The sequence below is a fragment of the Mobula hypostoma genome, chromosome 17 (assembly GCF_963921235.1).
Source record: "Mobula hypostoma chromosome 17, sMobHyp1.1, whole genome shotgun sequence".
Lineage (NCBI taxonomy): Eukaryota > Metazoa > Chordata > Chondrichthyes > Myliobatiformes > Myliobatidae > Mobula > Mobula hypostoma.
Genome location: NC_086113.1, coordinates 57038038 through 57057771, shown reverse-complemented (window position 1 = coordinate 57057771; position 19734 = coordinate 57038038). Strand labels below are relative to the sequence as shown.

Below are 19734 nucleotides of genomic sequence, written 5' to 3'. Positions count from 1 at the left end.
TAAATCTCTGGCTTTGTTCAAATCATCACAATTAACCTTTTCCATTCTGGACAATGTTCACAGATTTGTTCCCAAAGTTAAGATATCCTTCCTAATGGTGTGTTGCTCAGATTATTTGGAATGCCTACTGTGGTCAAAGAGTAATTGATCGTACCAAAAGTTGCTTATTATATGCCTTATTCATAGAATTACTGTATCAGCATAAAAATATAGATGAGAAGTTTTGGTTGAGTTTTCCATCAAACATTGTATTGTTGAATGGCAAGATTCAAGATTCAAAGAACATTTATTATCAAAATATGTTTGTAGTATACATTGCTGAGATTCATCTTCCAACTAACCGCCGCAAAACAAAATCATGGAACCCATTCAAAGAAAATATCAAACCCTTGATATCTAAATTCCTTGGTATGCCTTTAGGTTATGATTACAAAATGGAAATTGACATGCAGATGTTAGGCACTTTTATTGTTATGAAATTCTCTTTTATTTTGAAAAATGCACATCTGAATTTTTGTTGAATGTTGGATTACATTGGAACTTCCATTAGGGCAAATCTTGTCAGCTCTAAATCTGTGCTTTACAAATCAGCTTCTGATTGGAACAAGGAACTACTGAATCAGAAACTAGAACATACAATGCTGGAAGCACTCAGCAGGTCAAGCAGCATCATTTGGGGAGAAAAAGGGTAAATATTTTGTATTCAGCTGTGATGAAGCATAGTATATAATATACCTTGAGCCAATTTCCTCTGTAGCATTTACAGACAACAGTAAAAAGTATTTGAATCCATGTGACAGTTTATAACATATTGGTGAAAAATGCATTGGTTAAAAATCAGTTGCCTTTTATCCTAAGAAAGAAATACATCAGAAGTATTATTTAGCTGGGAAGATCCAAAGGCCATTAATATGAAATGGCACATTGTCTTCCCTCATCAAGCTGTGTCTTTCAGCTTCTTCAACTTCCATCACAGGTTTTCAAAAGTTAGTATTTTTAAAAAATGTTTGTAAACCACATCTCTATTTGGATTCCTCAAAAGTTAAAATACTGTTTTTAAGGTTCCATCAGATATGACACACAGCATTAAATTAGGTGAGAGGACAGCAACCAAATGTTGTTATTGCACCTTCATAATGTATGAACCAAGGGCAGCTAAGATGAAATTGGAGGGCTAAAAAGGCAGGAAATGTTACTCAATACTCCTGGGTCTTGCATCAAGTAACTTGCTCTGTCACATATGACTCACCATAAAGCTGCTTGGCTCTGCAAGCACTTTCACACTAACTGTGAAGCTTGAGGTCAATATAAATTGCATGCTTCTATGTCAATGGTGACCATCCTCGGATCAGCATCAGCCCTGTGGCAAGCTGTTAGAGCTCCATTGCTACTCACCCCGGAAGAGTGTCCGAAGAAACAGAACCTCCTGGCCCTGCCAGATTCAGAAAGTACCTTGCACAGAGGTTGACAGTGGAGCTCAGTGCTTAGAAGGTGCTCATTGAAGTCAATTCAGAGTTTCTGTTGTAAGATGTCAAGGATCCTTATTCCAGTGGTTTGGGTCCTGCGGAGTACTGTTCACTTGTGTCTGTTTGGAGCAATGTTTAAGCAGTAAGGTTTATCCTGATGTGGACTACTCCAACCGTGCTAACCTGAACAGTAAAGTGTTAGTCCTCGCACTGGAGAGCATCCAAGGTGAAAATCTGCCATTTGGCCTAAACATCCATTGAAGGACTAACACTGCTTCAGAACCATTCATCTAATTCTTTTGACACCTGTTACATACGGGCAGCAAAATTAAAAGACCAATTTCAGCAGTGTATTAAGGCATAAAACAGCTTGGTATGTTTCAGTAACACGGCAGGTAACTGCATGCTTTTTTGCTCCAGTGGTTATAGACAGTTAATGAGAGGTACAGTTGGATTTTTAAAGATCGATTTACAACCAGAATCATCTGCCTGTGCTAGTAGTCCTCCAATCCTCTGGCACCATTCCTGTGGCTAGGGAGGATTGGAAACTTGCACTCTGAGCTGCTGCAGTTATTTCCCTTGCTTCTGTTAACAGCCTGGGATAAATTTCATCTGGGCCTGTTTATTTCAAAGGCAGGAAACTCCTTAATACTTCCTCTTTATCCCATCCAATTTTTTTCAAACTCATCTTCTTTAATAATAACTTCTGCATCATCTCCCTTTTTAAAAAAATGCTTCCCAGTTGCTGTGTCAGGATTCTGAGCACTGACCAGCAATAGACAGTTTTACATAGAGAGAATGGAATCTTTTCCGGCTGTGGTAAATCTGAGTTAATATTTAGTATCCTCAAAGCAATGTGTGTTGAGTCAGTTGGATTAGCAATAGAAACATAGAAAACCTACAGCACAATACAGGCCCTTTGGCCCACAAAGCTGTGCCAGACATGTCCCTACCCTAGAACTACCTAGGCTTTACCCATAGCCCACTATATTTCTAAGCTCCATGTAGCCATGCAGGAGTCTCTTAAAAGACCCTATTGTTTCCGCCTCCACCACCGCCACCGGCAGCCCATTCCACGTACTCACCACTCTCTGTGTAAAAAACTCACCCCTGCCATCTCCTCTGTACCTACTTCCAAGCACCTTAAAACTATGCCCTCTCGCTAGCCATTTCAGCCCTGGGTAAAAGCCTCTGACTATCCACATGATCAATGCCTCTCATTATCTTGTATACCTGTATCAGGTCACCTCTCATCCTCCATCGCTCCAAGGAGAAAAGGCCAAGTTCACTCAACCTATACTCATAATGCATGTTCCCCAATCTGGGCAACATCCTTGTAAATCTCCTCTGCACCCTTTCTATGGTTTCCACGTCCTTCCTGTAGTGAGGCGACCAGAAATGAGCACAGTACTCCAAGTGGAGTCTGACCAGGGTCCTATATAGCTGCAACGTTACCTCTTGGCTCCTAAACTCAATCCCACGATTGATGAAGGCCAATGCACCGTATGCCTTCTTAACCACAGAGTCAACCTGCGTAGCAGCTTTGACTGTCCTATGGACTTGGACCCCAAGTTCCCTCTGATCCTCCGCACTGCCAACAGCCTTGCCATTAATGTTATATTCTGTCATTATATTACCAAAATGGACCACCTCACACTTATCTGGGTTGAACTCCATCTGCCATTTCTCAGCCCAGTTTTGCATCCTATCAATGTCCCGTTGTAACCTCTGACATCCCTCCACACTATCCACAACACCCCCGACCTTTGTGTCATCAACAAACTTACTAACCCATCCCTCCACTTCCTCATCCAGGTCATTTATAAAAATCACAGAGAAGGGGTCCCAGAACAGATTCCTGAGGCACACTGCTGGTCACTGGCCTCCATGCAGAATATGACCTGTCTACAACCACTCTCTGCCTTGTGTGGGCAAGCCAGTTTTGGATCCACAAAGCAAAGTTCCCTTGGATCCCATGCCTCCTTACATTCTCAATAAGCCTTGCGTGGGGTACCTTATCAAATGCCTTGCTAAAATCCATATATACTACATCTACTGCTTTACCTTCATCAATGCGTTTAGTCACATCCTCAAAAAATTCAATCAGACTCGTAAGGCACGACCTGCCTTTGACAAAGCCATGCTGACTATTCCTAATCATATTATGTCTTCTCTCAGCATCTTCTCCATCGGGAAGACTATTTTCCTGGAGAAGTTATGCCTAGTGGTCCACCTGTTGTACCACTGCAAAGGAAAATGAGATGTAGTTAGCCCTTTTGGAATAGGGTAACTGTGATCTACAAGCAAACGTTAATTCGTATATACTGCTCTATTTCCAGCTCCATTTAGAAATTAATAGCCACTGTTAATTTTTGCAGCCTCCTACTGGTGAAGTTTATTGTGCTTCACCATTTTCAGGTGGCTTCTCCTGTTCGATGAACCCTTTCCTTATTCCCTTTCCATGTTAAGTCAGAGATGTGACTACTAAAGCATTCATGTCCAGGAGCACTTGGGTATTGGAGTATCCTTAAAATTAAGAAGGCCCGCCAGGCCCTGCAGGTTTTGTGAACTGCAAAGACATTTGGTGGCCTCAAACTACTTGAACCAATGCTCTATGGAATTCAGTCAGCAAATTATCTAGAATTAATGATTTCTTTAAAGTATGTACCATTCAGGGACTTCGGTTCATACTGCTGTCAAACACTGAATGCTCCATGAATCATTGAGGTCCAGTTTTGAAGTTAGCATTGAACACTATTTGCAAATGTGATCTACCTTTCTTAATGGCATAAGTAACCATCCCTCATGCCCGATATACAGGTTAGTAATAACTATGGTACAAATACCACCATGTGGGTCACACGTCAAATTTGGCTTCCATTGATACTTGAGCTTTGTGTAGCCATGTTGTGTGCCCATGAGCCATTTGGACATGCTGGAACAGAAGGGTGATAGTTCTTTCTCTTCATTAAATGGAGTTGAGAGCTTGATCAGATAAAAGCTCCAGACAAAATTATAAAGGTAGCGGCTGATTACAATATATAATATTAATGGACTTTAGTTTGTTAGATATGTGTGATTCATCTTAAGATTTTACCCTTATCTTCATAAGTTGTGTGTTATGTATCCTACTGTGCTTTATACCCTGATTCAAAGAAAAGTTGTCTTGTTTCTAAATACATAAAATGGTTATATACATTATATACATGTGTATATAGTTAAGTGACGATAGACTTGACTCGATACATTAGGAACATTTAAGAGATTCTTAGACACATGGTTGAAAGAAAAATAAAGGATTATGGTCTATGTGGGACGGAAGGGTTAAACTGACAGTGGAGTAGATTAAAAAAATCAGCACAACATTGTCGGCCGAAAGGCCTGTACTGTTCTATAACCTGCTGACGATCTTCCATCAGTCATTTCAATGTGACAACCATTTTGCATGCAGCAATGTCCCATAAATAATAAATGAATGGTCATTGCTTTCAGTGATTCTGCTTCAAAGTGATGTAGCATTGTTGGACAGGAAGCAGAAAGAAGCAGCCTGCTTTTGTTTGGTCAAGGTTTTTGCTTTCTGCTTTAGGCAGTAATACATTGGGAGGAACTATTTTAATCTTTGTATTATCTGATCAATGGCACCTCTGACAGGCTTAGTCTTCATTTAATCAACCCCAGAGTAAAACTAGAATTACAAACCTTGTAACTCTTAATGTGAATTCAACTAGGTTTGCACAAAAAGCAAACAGATATTTAATTAAAATGAGCGGAGAAACTTTGAAAAGCATGGACCAGAATAATATTTGATACATGTATGGAGTGTCAACGGAGCCAATGACTTAATCTCGCTGTAAGCACATCATAAAGACTTTCAGCCTGTCCTTCTGAAGATTGCAGTCTGAAAACATCGCTGCATATTAAATACCATTCATATTTGATATCTTCAGTTCCAGTAAAAATACTATTTCATATCATGTGGTACTATTTAGTTTAATTATATCAAAGGTGTTGGTGTAAGAATAAGCAATTTTGCATTATAGGTAAGTTCTTTAATCTTAGGGGAGATCCAGTATTTGTCTTAGAACTCAACAATAACCTTCAAGTAGGTATTCCTCAATTGCTGGATGCTGTAATGACTGGATCTTTCAAGAGTGAGAAAGAAACAAAACAGAAAATGTTGGAAATAATTCAGTCAGTCAGGCAGCCTCTGTGAAAGAGAATCAGAAATGATATTTCAGGATGATGACCTGGTGGAGGTAACTGTCAAGAGGGGAGGCATACATGGAAAGCTGGAGGGATTTCATGGCAAGGGAAGTGAGAGTGCTGACTAATCAAGGATGGTAATGGGACAGGTAAGCTAGACTGCAGGTGATGGAAGTGGAGAAGCAGAATGGCTATTTTAAAATACCAAAGATTAATATTCTTAATGCTGGAAGTCTGAAACAAGAATACTGGAAATACTTATTTTGTGAAATTATTAATTTTGGTGTTTAGTCCAAAGTTGGATGATGAGATACTGGTCCTCAACCTTAATCATCAGCAATGGCAAAGATCAAAGGAGGTCAGTGTGGGGCAAGATGATAGGACATCCTATTCCTCATTTTGTAATCATCCTTTTTTATTTTTTTTAAAATTAAACATCCATCAAAATAGTCCTTACTGAATGCAGTGACAGAGGCTATGTCTCTGAATACAAATGCTGCTTTTGATTTGATGCATATGAGAATCATTGCATGGTACATGTCAGTATGACCTGCAGAAATTCTGGCACACCTGAGCCTTGCACCTTGCATATGTAGCACCAAGAAGGTGTTTTCCTGCACATCTAAGAATACTTAAGTCATACAGACTGTGCTAATATAGTGCATGCCTTTTTCCCGCAACTACGGCATTAGTAGTGGGTTGTCATTCCAAGTAGTCATGAACAGCTTAGGCTAGAAATTGTATTGCTCCTTGGTAGGAGTCTTCCAAGAGGACCACAACCTTGTCATGGTTTGGAATTTGGAGAGCTATGCTGACTGGAGTCAGGGCCTTATGCTTTGGGTCACCCATGTTAAACAGATTAAAGGGTAGAGGCCAGATTAAGAATAGTCCACCAATCCTCCAGTTCGGGAGTTCAGCTCAGTGTGAACAACCTTGACTGGTTAAACAAAACTGTTATAGAAATAACAATCCTCATATATCTGTGTGCGACAGTATTCCTGAGTCTCCACCCAAGACTTGCATGGCTGACGGTATTGAAAACTGAGATGAAGGAAGCCCTTGCTGGCACAATGAAGGAAACACTGCCAAGGGCCAAGGACAGACAAAGATGTAGGACCTTCACTGCGGCCCTAAGAGCCAGCGGTGTAACGGGCAGTAAGTAGGTAAGTTGGTAGAATGCTATCCCGTACAACATAGTTACCCTGCATCTACTCATATCTGTGCAGCCTAGATACAGGATCCAGTCACAATTCTAGTGAAGATGTGCAGGAGTACCTTAGATACCCATCTCAGAATCCTTACTAGGATTTAATCTGATTAATATCAGAGATACCCATCTGCACAGATCTCAGAATTCCTACTACAATTTAATCTATCACTAATTAACATCAGTGCTCCTGAAAGAGGCTTTTCACCAAGTGTCAACACTGTTGTTGCTGTCTGATAAAGTGTTGCATGAGAGCTTGACTCCAGTTTCTCTGAGGCAAATCTCAGGAATGCCTGGTACTGACAGAGAGACACCCAGGCTAAAATGAAGAGGTGGAAGGAAGTGCTCACAGAGTTGTACAGTAGCAATGATTACCCCAGCAGCTGGGAGTAGTGCTATATAAATATTTCAAGATTGTGTAAAATAATATTATGTGAAACCTTGACTCTTACCTATTATACTGCTCTCAAGCACAATAAGCTATCATACTAATGACACAATCATTTACTCCAGCTTCCCTTTCCATTGCTTGTGGCCTTTCCCTTTCTCAGCCAGACACAAACACCCACACAACTCAACAAGGCTCTATAGGAGTGGCAAGAGTAAATCCCCGTGACATCCCCTACTTTCTTTACAATGTCTTTTGGTCCTACGAACACTGTAGATCTCCCAAGCTCTTCAAATTTGGCTTTCAAGTTCATGCTTAATTTTAATCCCTCCACCATAAGTATCTGCCCTTTTAGTTCCCAAATCATTAACTACAGAATTTGTTCTCTCAAACCTTCCAGCTTGCTCTTTAGGATACTCTTTAAAACCCATTCGTTTGATCACATCTTATATCATCTGCCCAGATACATCTTTGTGTGGCTGTCTTTCAAAACATCACTGATTGTGTGGCTGTTATGCACCAGAAGGCACTCCAATATGTTGGAGGCATTATATAAACGTAATTGTTATTGTTGCTATGTCAACCCACCAAGTCAGAAAGTAAAGTGATAAAAGCCGAAAAATTTGGCTGTGTTGCTTGTTATATGGGATTTACTGATGTCTGTAAATTTGGCCCTAACATGGCATTTGATAAGTGTCTATACATTTGCAGCAAGAGTAGGAAGGTGAGGATGAAGAGAAATGAGGCAGGGATCATGCACAGCAGAGAACCTTTTGATGCTGGCCATTCATGGATTAAGGTGATCAGGCTAACCTTTGAACAATCATAATCCCAATTCTCCATTCCATTGGGTTTCTGTTTTAACGTCACTTTGTTACTGATCATTACAGCATCTACGGTGACAGAGTAACAAAGTAACAACACCATTGAAATTCTGCACCCGATTTATACATCTAACCATCAATTCATTACCCGATGCATCGCCTTTGTGCTCACCTTCTGTATACTGTTTCCCATCCCAGTACTGCTACAGAGTGTTCCTTGGTAACTGCAGCACAGCATTCAGTGTAGAAGTCTGCAGATGACCTTGGAGCAGCTCCAGAATGCTTGTTTTCAAACTCCGCACTCTTAGTAATAGTGATGTGGTTTGGTCTGGCTCAGCAAAAGACAGAAAAAGCAAGAGACTGGTGGGATGACAATTGCCAGAACACAAATGCTTTTCTCCTGATTGAGGAAACCAATATTATGCTTCATGAAACCACTGTCACATCGTAGGGTGGTACCACTGCATTCTGGAGTGCAGATTACTGGGGTGTTGTGCTCTCCAAGCTCTTTGAACAGTGATTCACAGAACCATTTACTTCTGTGGCAGCACACCGACTTTTGTTTGGGATTTACTGAAATGGGTGCTGATAAATCAGCTGTCGGGCACTGTTTAATATTTAGACTTACATCTGCTGCAATGGAACTGGTCAATCCTTTAATGCTGGAGAAGTTGAGTTTTGTGTAGAACCTGGATTGTTGCTGCATGTCTATTTATTTATTTAAATATTGATTGAGATACAGTTAATCTGATGCTCTGCTGCAGGCTGCTTGTGCCTGATAAATTACCAGGGAATGATCACATCTCCAGACTGATTCCTATGGAATGTTCACTGTCATTATCTGACTAGTGGCTGGAACTGCTAGATAGACTGACACAGTTTTTTAAAATTTCAAAATATACTTTATTCAAAAATAAAATTATATACAATAAACCATTCAATGACTCTGAATCCTTCACAGATATTTCTATTACGGGCTTTACATTTCCACACTTTTAGCCACCCATGTGGCGCTCTTTTGTTTACTCTTTCCACACTGTTGTTGAGTAGTATAGTCCCTGTGGGAGAAGAACCCTAAACAGTGGTCCTTCCCCACCGGGCCCTTGCGGTGGCTGCACCAAGTTTCAGTGCGTCCCTCAGCACGTACTCCTGCAGCCGAGAATGTGCCAATCGGCAGCATTCTCCCATGGACATCTCCATGTGCTGGTAGATCATCAAGTTTCAGGCCGACCAAAGAGCGTCTTTCACCAAGTTGATGATCTGCCAGCAGCACTGGATGTTGGTCTCCGTGTGCATCCCCGGGAATAGCCCGTAGATCAGAGAGTCCTCTGTTATGCAGCTGCTGGGGATGAAACGTGACACTAGCCCGTCCATCCTCCTCCACACCCTCCCTGCGAACTGACAGTGTGCAAAGAGGTGGGTCACAGACTCCTCCTCACTACAGTCCTCCTCGGGGTGTGGAGACGACGTTCCAGGCGTACAGGAGGGATCTGACTGGGAGGGCCCCTCTCACCGCTAGCCAGGCGAGGTCCTGGTGCCTGTTGGTGAGATCTGGTGATGAGGCATTTTGCCAGATGAACTGGACGGTCTGCTCCGGGAACCGTCCAGTTAGACTGACATAGTGTCTTCACTTATCTTGCTGGGCAGGCAACAGGTTGTGTTTCTTGACTATTCAGAAGTAGATATCAAGGCAAAAAGAAGTGGGTGAATGTGAGAAAGACCCACTAACACCATTTATTGTTGGATGAAGGAAGAAGTAGGTCAGATGGGGGAACTGCTATAAACAACCTTAATGGGCCTCAGCATTACCACCAGCCAAGAACTCTATATATCCACTAAAATTACTTCTGATAGTCTCACTTCCAGTTGGGAGAGGAACAATAGTATGTTACAGCTGCACTTGTTGCTGTGGCCCTAGTTCACCGTCATCTTATCTTAGAGAGAGTGTGTTAAGTGAGTGTTGTATATTGCATTTGAGTATATCTGAACAGCTGGTCTTGTTTGCAGACTGTAAGGCTGAGAGCTGGTGGGAGAAAGGAAGACCAGGTCCCCGAGTGATGGGAATTTCTACAAGTTGGGTGATAACGGGGTTGTGAGAATTATTGTCTAATTGGTATTTGAAGATGCACTCACTGATCTTGACCTTCATTTTGGTCACTGAACTTTTTGCAGTATACATCAATATCCTCAGATTAAGCTCCATATTTTTTTCTTCCTACTCCCAAAGCACTCAGAGGGACTCCTAGCTCCCTGTGGTTGGAAGAACTATTTCCTCTCCACATTATCAAAGGCCTTAGCTCCAACACTTGAAAAGCTGCATGGCTCCTCTCTCAGAAGGCTATAAAGACTTCTGTTTTGACTGCAACAATTTTTTTTGACACTCCCCTTTAGTAGTGCAGGCTTGGTTTAATTAGCTTAAACTGATGCTATCGAGTAGCACATGGTTGATGTGCTAGAACAATTAGTAACCATTCTGATGGCTGAAACCGGTTTACGAAACAGAAGCAAGATTTTAAGCATTGCTGCAGGGTTCTGTGCGGGAATAATCACATATCACCCTTCCAGCATATGCTTATCTCCTCCATTCAATGTAGTTCACCGAATGAAATGTTGTACCAACTCACCGAGAATATACATTATGATGTGAGCTAGGGACTGATGGAGATACTCATCATGCCTCTGATGACAATGGTATCTTTAAATTGGCGGCATTAATAACCAAAATACTTATTCTTTAAGCATTTTGTGTTTTCTGGTCGTTATCTCCTTTGTCAGCAAGGTCAAACATCCCTTTGTGTTTAGTAAAGTGACTACCAGATTCTTTGGTATGCCAAATATTTCACAAGAGTAATGTAATTTCAGCTTACATTGTGAGTGGGCTAAGATGTCAAGGTCATCAAAGATACCAGGTACTTATGTCTAGAGATAAAAAGGAGTTTTTGTAGATAATCAGTAATGACCTAGTAGCATTGATTCTGTTGTTTATTTCAGCTACTTGCATGAAGTCTTATGAGCTGTTGTACTTTGTTTTTTTGATAATGTAAATCTGTCGCCATTACTTAGCAGGGAATTAAAATTTGTTTTGATAATAAGTACGAAATGGTGGCTTAATCCAGGTGTCAAAATAACATGGAAATCAAGTATTTTCAAATGTTGTGAAGCTGAAATTTTAAAAATGCTGGGAACATTCAGAGGGTCTTTGATCTAAAACTTCTGGTCTGTTTCTCTTTCCGCAGTACTGCCTGCATAATACTGTAATAGCAATGTAAATTGCTGTGAATCTTAGGTAGCTTATTTTAATTCTGAGGGTAGATAATTGACAGTCATTTTATCAAGTTCAAGTTTATTGTCATTCAATGGAACTCATGTATCCCACCAAACAAATGTTCCTCTGGGCCAAGGTGCACAACATATATATCTCACAAACAAAGCACACATTGTAATAGAAACATAGAAAATAGGTGCAGGAGTAGGCCATTCAGCCCTTCGAGCCTGCACCGCCATTTATTATGATCATGGCTGATCATCCAACTCAGAACCCCGCCCCAGCCTTCCCTCCATACCCCCTGATCCCCGTAGCCACAAGGGCCATATCTAACTCCCTCTTAAATATAGCCAATGAACTGGCCTCAACAGTTTCCTTTGGCAGAGAATTCCACAGATTCACCACTCTCTGTGTGAAGAAGTTTTTCCTAATCTCGGTCCTAAAAGGCTTCCCCTTTATCCTCAAACTGTGACCCCTTGTTCTGGACTTTCCCAACATCGGGAACAATCTTCCTGCATCTAGCCTGTCCAATCCCTTTAGGATTTTATACGTTTCAATCAGATCCCCCCTCAATCTTCTAAATTCCAACGAGTACAAGCCCAGTTCATCCAGTCTTTCTTCATATGAAAGTCCTGCCATCCCAGGAATCAATCTGGTGAACCTTCTTTGTACTCCCTCTATGGCAAGGATGTCTTTCCTCAGATTAGGGGACCAAAACTGCACACAATACTCCAGGTGTGGTCTCACCAGGGCCTTGTACAACTGCAGTAGTACCTCCCTGCTCCTGTGCTCGAATCCTCTCGCTATAAATGCCAGCATACCATTTGCCTTTTTCACCGCCTGCTGTACCTGTATGCCCACTTTCAATGACTGGTGTATAATGACACCCAGGTCTCGTTGCACCTCCCCTTTTCCTAATCGGCCACCATTCAGATAATAATCTGTTTTCCTATTTTTGCCACCAAAGTGGATAATTTCACATTTATTACAATATTACAAGTACAGTGTATTTACAAATAATACTCATTTACAACAAAAGTTAAAAAGTAAATTGTATAACACTTCATGCATGATCAGACCTGGGTGGTGGCAGGAAGTTTCAGTAGTCAATCGCTTGGGGGAAGAAGCCGTTTCCCATCCTAACAGTTCTTGTCCTAATGCTATAATAACTCCTGCATGATGGAGTGGGAATGTGGTCAAAGAGATATGACAGAAGCCTACTCTGCCATAGGTTACTTCAATTTGCCTTAATACTCTGCCTTAGGTTCCCGCTATTCACAACACAGGGTTAATGACAGTGACATGAAACTTACAGGTGAAACATGGATATAATTACTCAGAAATTTTATGGCAAGTCCTTGTTGTGAAGGTCATCATTTTTACTGAGTAAATAGAGCCCATATTTTGTTCAAGTAATAATGCAAGTTCCAGCTATTCTTGACAAAATTAGCAGTTTGTGTAGGCTAATGTTCCTGCATGGATCTTTTGCTTTCAGATGTCACAATACTGTACTCTGAAAATTAATATACAAAACTTTTTGCCATACAGTGCCACTGAGAGGAGTTTCTTTACACTACTATAAGCATTTTACTATATTCCTTTTTTTATTTCCCATTAATTTATCACACATTTATCCTATATTAACCATTACCCTCCAGTGTATAAACTAAGAGGTACATTCCAGTTTTAATTCTAAAGGATAAAACAGTTAATATGTACAGCTTCTAGAAAAAGAGCAATATAACTTATATAAGGATATGTACAAACCATTGGACTTATCTGCATTTTATTATTGGTATTCGTTGATTATTGTCACCTATAACACACAGATCCAAAAATTTAATCGCATAGTGCATAAATGCAACAGAACACAACTGCTGTTTAAAATTGATAAAAGATTGAAGGGATCAGCCAAACCTTCCAGTGTGTATCATGATTAAGCACCTTAAGCATGGAGAACATAGAAGGGCAAGTGCAATCATTGTGAATACAACATTTGATCCCTGCTTTGTCAAGTTTATTAATTTATGTGCAATTAATATGTGTTAAGTCCTGCAAAAGAAATTGGATCTGGGACAAGTTCTCCATCTATATCAGTTAGTGTTCATGAATTTACTTCCAGCTTAACAAGGGGTTCACTTAGGGGACAGCTTAACACTGAACTCTGGGGATGCAGTAATTCCGGAGACTGTTGTTTATTTTTGAGGATTCTGTTTTGTAACAATGTAAGGATGCTTTAGTGGTGATACATTGGGCTTCCAAGAAGTTTAGCAACAGTAGGATAGGTTTTCTTGCTTGAGTCAGAAAATGAGGAGTGAAATGGTTCTGTCCTGAATGTCCTAAATCTAAGCAGTATCCTGGCAACAATCTTATGAAGAATATATTTGGACACCAAGACTATCAAAGCTAGTGTTACAGATTTGTTGCAGGTAGTTCCAGGAATAGGCTTGACCTTGGATTGGTTTAGTGGTCACAATCATCTAAAATTTCGAAGCTCTGGCTCATTCCAGGTGATATCTGTCAGGTGCAATAGTTTGCAGCTCTGTGCTCAAGCTGCGGCCAAATTCAATTCCTTCTCCTTTGGTGGAGAATATCTGGTAGTGTGTATCCTGGACTTGCCTTATTTCAGTGAATGATAGACCGCATATGGTACTGAGGGTTCAATATTCGAATTCACAAACGTTTGCCTGTTGAAAATGCAAATTCTATGTAACTACAGCACCGAGGTAAACTCAGCAGGGTCCCCATGCAAAGCCATTCTAGTGCTTGTTTACACACCAATTAAATTACTTAGCCATATATAAATGGATGAAGGTACCACCTAGTGTTTTAATGAGGTATATCAAATATATGGTCTCAGAATCAATTCAAAATCTTTGCTGTGTTTTATCTCAGAGTTGGATGTGTAGATGTTTCAGTGTGCCTGGGCCAGTGAATATGGTTTATGGATCTTAATTTCACTTTCACCTTGAGTGTCTGCAGGAGATTGATGGGTGAGAACAGAATCAGAGTAGGTTGTGAAGAAATTCCTAGTCAAATATCCTTCAACATGTGGAGAGTACTAGCAAAACTTGGAGTAGAATTTGTTATTGGTCCCTTTTGTGAAGGGTGTCTGCATAGGGAAGTTGAGTCCTACTTCTGAAACTTATTCTTTTTACTTTGATAAATCAGATTTTCAGACACAAAATAAAAGCAGAGATAACACTCCAATATTATACAGTACCTTTCAAGATATCCCTTGCTATTTCACTGAAAATAAAATTATTTTAAGTATAGTCACTGTTGCAAAGTAGGAAGCAATCACTGTTGTGCATTACAAGCCACCACAAATATCCCAGTGTGATAATGACCTCATCCTTTTTTTGCCTGAAATATTGATGGAACGATAGATATTGGCCTCAGAGAAACCTCCCTGTCCTTCCCCAGAACAATACTATGGGGAGATTTACATCATCCTGAAACATCATACAGAGACTGAACATGAAATGTCATCGTCAGCTTAAATCGACTGCTGCAAAGCTGTTCTTGAACCTTCAATCTTCTGACTCAAAGGCAAGATGCTGAGATGTACAATCGACAAGTAGTATGTTTACCACACTAAGACCAATCTCTGCCATGACTTTCACTTCATTTTTGCATTTAAAATTAGATTTCAAAAATATATATAGCAGAGAAATGCATAAAACTTATGGTTAGAAATAAAACAATTCTGTATATTAATAGAATTGTTTGTTCACATTTGATAAACATTTTAAATCAAGATAATCTCTTCTTGATTATTTTCATTCATGAGATTAATTATATAGAGTAATTATGTGGATAGTTCTGTTATACAATTTGAGGATTCAAAGAACCATTTAAAATTATTTAATATCTTTATTTTAATTAGAGAATTACTATAATCTATTAATGGCAAAGTTTATAGTTTACAAATACTATAACTGAATAATGTAGGAGGGTAAAAATTGTTATTTTTTGAGATTCTATTGCTTTATAACTAAAACAAAAAGTTAAAGTGCTTAAAATATTATAATATGAGGCAGTATCAATAATGTTGATAGGCCAATGGGCTGAAGCATCAATTCTGTTTCCCTCTCCATAGATACTGCCAACCCTGTAATTTGTTTTTATTTTGTTTGGGTTATTGTTGATTATTTTTCTATGAAACTACTGAAAGCATTTCCCCACAATAATGGTAATTCTGTTTTTATTACATGAAAAGTGCACGTGATTTTAAAAAAAAATCACTGAACTTGTGATATTAATTTGTGACATCAACTGATTGGTCTCGGCTGCCCTGACTAACTTTCGACAGAGAGCGAGAGAGAAAGCTTTTGTTAACAATACGTTTAAGATAATTGATCTTACCTTCCTACTTTATATGAATTATAAGAATAGCTCCCACTCCCATCCTCTGTTCCAGAAATATTCCACCCGTCTCTAATTTCCTGCCTAGGGTTTTCGGGGGGGTGGGGGAGAGAGAAGAGAAAGAGAGGAAGGAGTAGAGATCATCCTATCGTTATACATTCTATTGGGCATCTCAGCACGGTGCATTACACTGGGACTGCTCCCCTGATTATTGCATTGTATCGAGTGCACTCTATCACGCTCCATTCTTTCTGAGTCCACCTTCCTGGGGAATTACCTCATTCACTGTGGCCCTTACAGATTGCCGGCTTCCATACTTCGTTGAGTCTTGTTCTAATGTCACTGGGCTATTACTGTTTTTGTACTCTGCCGAGTTCTGATCTGCAGCAAAGGATTCCTGTGCGCTTCCAGGAATGATTTGTCTCCTTACATCAGGTGATAGACCCTGTTTCATCGCCTGAACAGTCAGCCCCTGGGCCTCTCTTCGTACAACGCTGCCCCGACCCGTGTCCAGGCCGCTTTGTCCCCCGCCCCTGACCGGGGGCCGCGCGCCATGTTCCGGTGCCCGGACTCCACCCGGAGCCGATTGATCGGTGCACACAGGAAGATGGTGGCCCACAGGGAAGCAGGAAGCGGCGGCGGCATCGGGATAGGGGGAGAGATCCAAGGTTTCGGTCCTTATAATCTCTCAACCATTGTCTGCGATTGGCTCCCTCCTTGGGGGATCGGGCCGGTGTTACATGCCATGTCGCTTCGCTATCGCGCCCCGGGTGTCAGCGTTCGCCCCGCCGGGTGTAACCGCAGCGGGAGCTGGGTGGAAACCTGGCCAGGAGAACGGGGCCTGTTGCCGGGTCCTCCCGCCGTCCCAGGCCCGGCGGAAGTCACGGGAAACTCCTAGAGCTGTCGCCGGATTATTCTCCTGTTTTGTTGTTCTTTTTAAATTTTATTTTGTTTTAATTGCCTTGTGTTTGCAGATTGCCGGCGACAACCTGTCTCGTTTTCTAAGCAACACAGTCTCCGAGTGTGCGGCAGGTCCGGCGAGCAGCGGCTGGTAAGGGAAACAAAACGTCGCTTGTCACTGTTTCCGCAGTGGAGGCTTCGCAAATTGTAACGGCTCCGAGAGGAGGTTGATTTGCGGTCCTGCCGTGGAATGCCATGGGTGTTGCAATTTGCACGCGGAGTTCCTACTGAGCAACAAAACAATTTACTAGTCTCTGGGTGAGGGTGATATTAGATCGATCGCTCTGCTTTTCCTGTGTATTTAACTCAGTTGTGCGTTTATGCTTAGAAATAATTCCTTTACGAAGTAGGAGCAGGTTTCCGTGCAAAAGATCGTCTTGTGTACGGTTGTGCAACAGTTGATTGGTTGTTGCCTATCATTTTCGTTTTCTGTCACAGTAAGTGGCTTTTAATTCATTTGTGTGATGTGGGCAGTACTGGCAAGTTCATCTGGACGTCCTTGAGAGGGTTTGAGCTGGCGTCTTGATTAACTGCAGACTTAGTATATTGCCACATACATGGTGCAGTGACAGTCTGTGAAGCTTGTAGAGTAAACAAACAGTGGAGCTGTTAAATAGAGAACTTCGAGATTTTGACGGAGTGACTGGGGAGTAGAAGGCTATTAACAATTTAAGTCAGGAGGGTAGCTGGTAGTGGAACTGGAGGAGACTATACTCCCAAGTATTCATGTTCCTGCAGAGTGAAGTGAGTTTGGGAGAAATCTTAGGCAAGTTGTTGCTGTGTGCATTGTTGTTGGTCCGCACCGTGGTTCAGGGTAATGAATGGAGTAGTGTTGCTCAAGTGGGCTGCTGTGCCTTAGTTAAATCGAGCTACTTCATCACTATTCTAGGCAACGGAGAAAATTTGTTATGCTCTTTATACTTACACCTTGTGCAAGTTGAGAAGGCTTTGTGGAGTTTGTTGGTGAGTTGTGTTTAGCAAAATAACTTTCTACAATTTTTATGTACCAGGACCAGTTAAGTTTCTTGTCAGTTATAATGCCTGGATTGCTGATGTTGCTCATATCAAAGCAAAGAGATTAAGTTCTCTCTTACTGGAGTTGGTCATTGCATAGTGCTTTGTGACACACATTTCTTGCTATTGTTTATGCATTGTCTAACTATTATAAGCTATTTTCCAAGACTATGGATCATCTTTGGAATTGCAAATGGAATTGAGCAATGTGTGCAGATGTTGGAGAGCTCATGCAAAGATGCCCTGTGACTGAGAGGAGTTGGCCACAACACAGTCTGTCTTATTTTTGTTGGCTATGATCCAGCTGGTGGCAAATTTTTATATTTCCTTGTTCTCATTAGCTGTTTTTCCAGGCCTCCTTGGTGCCACATGCTCTGCCAAAGGTTGTCACTGTCAATATGCCTCTGGAATTCAGCCCTTTAGATTTGGGCTTAAGGAGGCTGGAGGCAAATGGTCTCGGCAGATCCTGAACAGTATTAATTTGTTGACATTGAAGATGAACTGAAAGGTGATATCTGTTCTATCTTTTGATGCAGGATATAACTCTGACCATTTTCCACGTTTTTCTCTTATGGTTAAACTTTACTCAAATAGCTTAGCTATTCATGGCTTGTTTTGTAGACTGCTTTCACTTCTACAAGTGGAATATTGCTGGACCACTTCTTGGTAAGAAATGGAATAGATTGAGTCGATTCAAGAATCCTTTCTGTCAATCTTACAGAGCATGGGCATCCATGTACCCACAATGTGATTTGTGGTTGAATTCCCACATTTCTCCCTGTGCCCGCGTGGCTTTCCCTGGGTGCTCTGGTTTCCTCCCACGTACCTAAGACATGGATTCGTTAGTTGTGGGCATGCTATGTTGACACTGTAAGCATGCAGTACTTGTCAGCTGCTCTCAGCACATCCTCAGATAGTGTTGGTTGTTGACACAAATGACCCATTTCACTGTATGTTTTGATGTCCATGTGAAATAGAAAGTTAATTTTATAATCTTATCTAACGTCATTCTTCGGCTGCCTATCGATTTTCGATGTTGACTGAGGCCTGGGCAAGGTTGTATGGAAGACTGGCAGTTGCCCATGCTGCAAGTCTCCCCTCTTCATGACCCATACAGCTTGGCATCGGTGTCGTCGCAGAGCATTGTGTGGTTAAGTGCCTTCCTCAGCTGAAGCTCGAGCTAGCGACCTTCAGATCACTAGACCGACGCCTTAACCACTTGGCCACATATAATGATTATACAAAACTATGAAAATGTAACTTTGTTCCTGACAGTAGTATTTAATTTCCGGTATGGTTGATACTGGCACGTAATAATAAATAGAATTACTGCTACCAGAATAGGAAAAAAGAATAACTAAATTTAAGTTCTGGAAGTGGATGTTATCTTTGTTAAATGTTCCTTCAGTGAAGTTTAGGATTCTTTAGAAATATGTTCTACCAGTTGGACTAATCATGTCTGGAAAACGAGTTAGGGTGCCGTTAATCTTAAACTTCAGTCTTTTTGGTTCTCCTAGTGGAGTGTTAATGTGAGATCTTGATGGGTCATAGAGTTGGTATTTTTGGCTCTGATCTTGTCTTTTTTGCTTATTTACTGAACTTAGCCATAACTGTTCAAGAAGACTCCTCCTTGTCCACCATCGCTCCAGGCTGAACGTTGCAGGCTTGCAGTGCTTTGATTGATCCATTGATTGTGGGATTGCTCAGCTCTACCTTAGCTTCTGTTATTTGTTTCCAATTCCGAGTTGTAGCAAGCATATAATTTTAAATGATGCCTGATAGTGCAACTGCTGCATAGTGCACCACTACCTCCTGGATCGCCTGTTTTTAGCTAGTGGATCCATTCTGAATCTAACCTATTTAGCATGGTGGTGCTATCATACAATGCGATTAAGGATATCCCTCATGTGCTGCTGGCCGTGTATTGTCTCCAAAATGGATGGTTGGGTCTGTGGTGGGTGGATTGGCAATTAAGAAATTGGAGCAGATTCTCCCTACTGCTATTTTTTTTTAAAAAAATGAAATTTTCATGTTGTTTT

At 40.9% G+C, this 19734-nt stretch overlaps 1 protein-coding gene across 9 annotated transcripts in view; it reads left to right on the top strand.

Annotated features, from left to right (window-relative positions):
- LOC134358048 (ataxin-1-like) overlaps window positions 1-19734 on the top strand; it is a 478119-nt gene that overhangs the window by 124719 nt on the left and 333666 nt on the right. For 5 of the 9 annotated variants that reach the window (XM_063069941.1, XM_063069934.1, XM_063069933.1 and 2 more), the window contains one exon: window positions 16696-16772. The exons of 1 other annotated variant lie outside the window; for it this stretch is intronic. The gene's annotated coding sequence lies outside the window, so the exon portion shown is untranslated. Of the gene's footprint in view, window positions 1-16004; window positions 16157-16223; window positions 16390-16695; window positions 16773-16805; window positions 16940-19734 lie in introns of those variants that run through there. 3 more of the 9 variants (XM_063069939.1, XM_063069936.1, XM_063069940.1) reach the window with 3 other exon arrangements.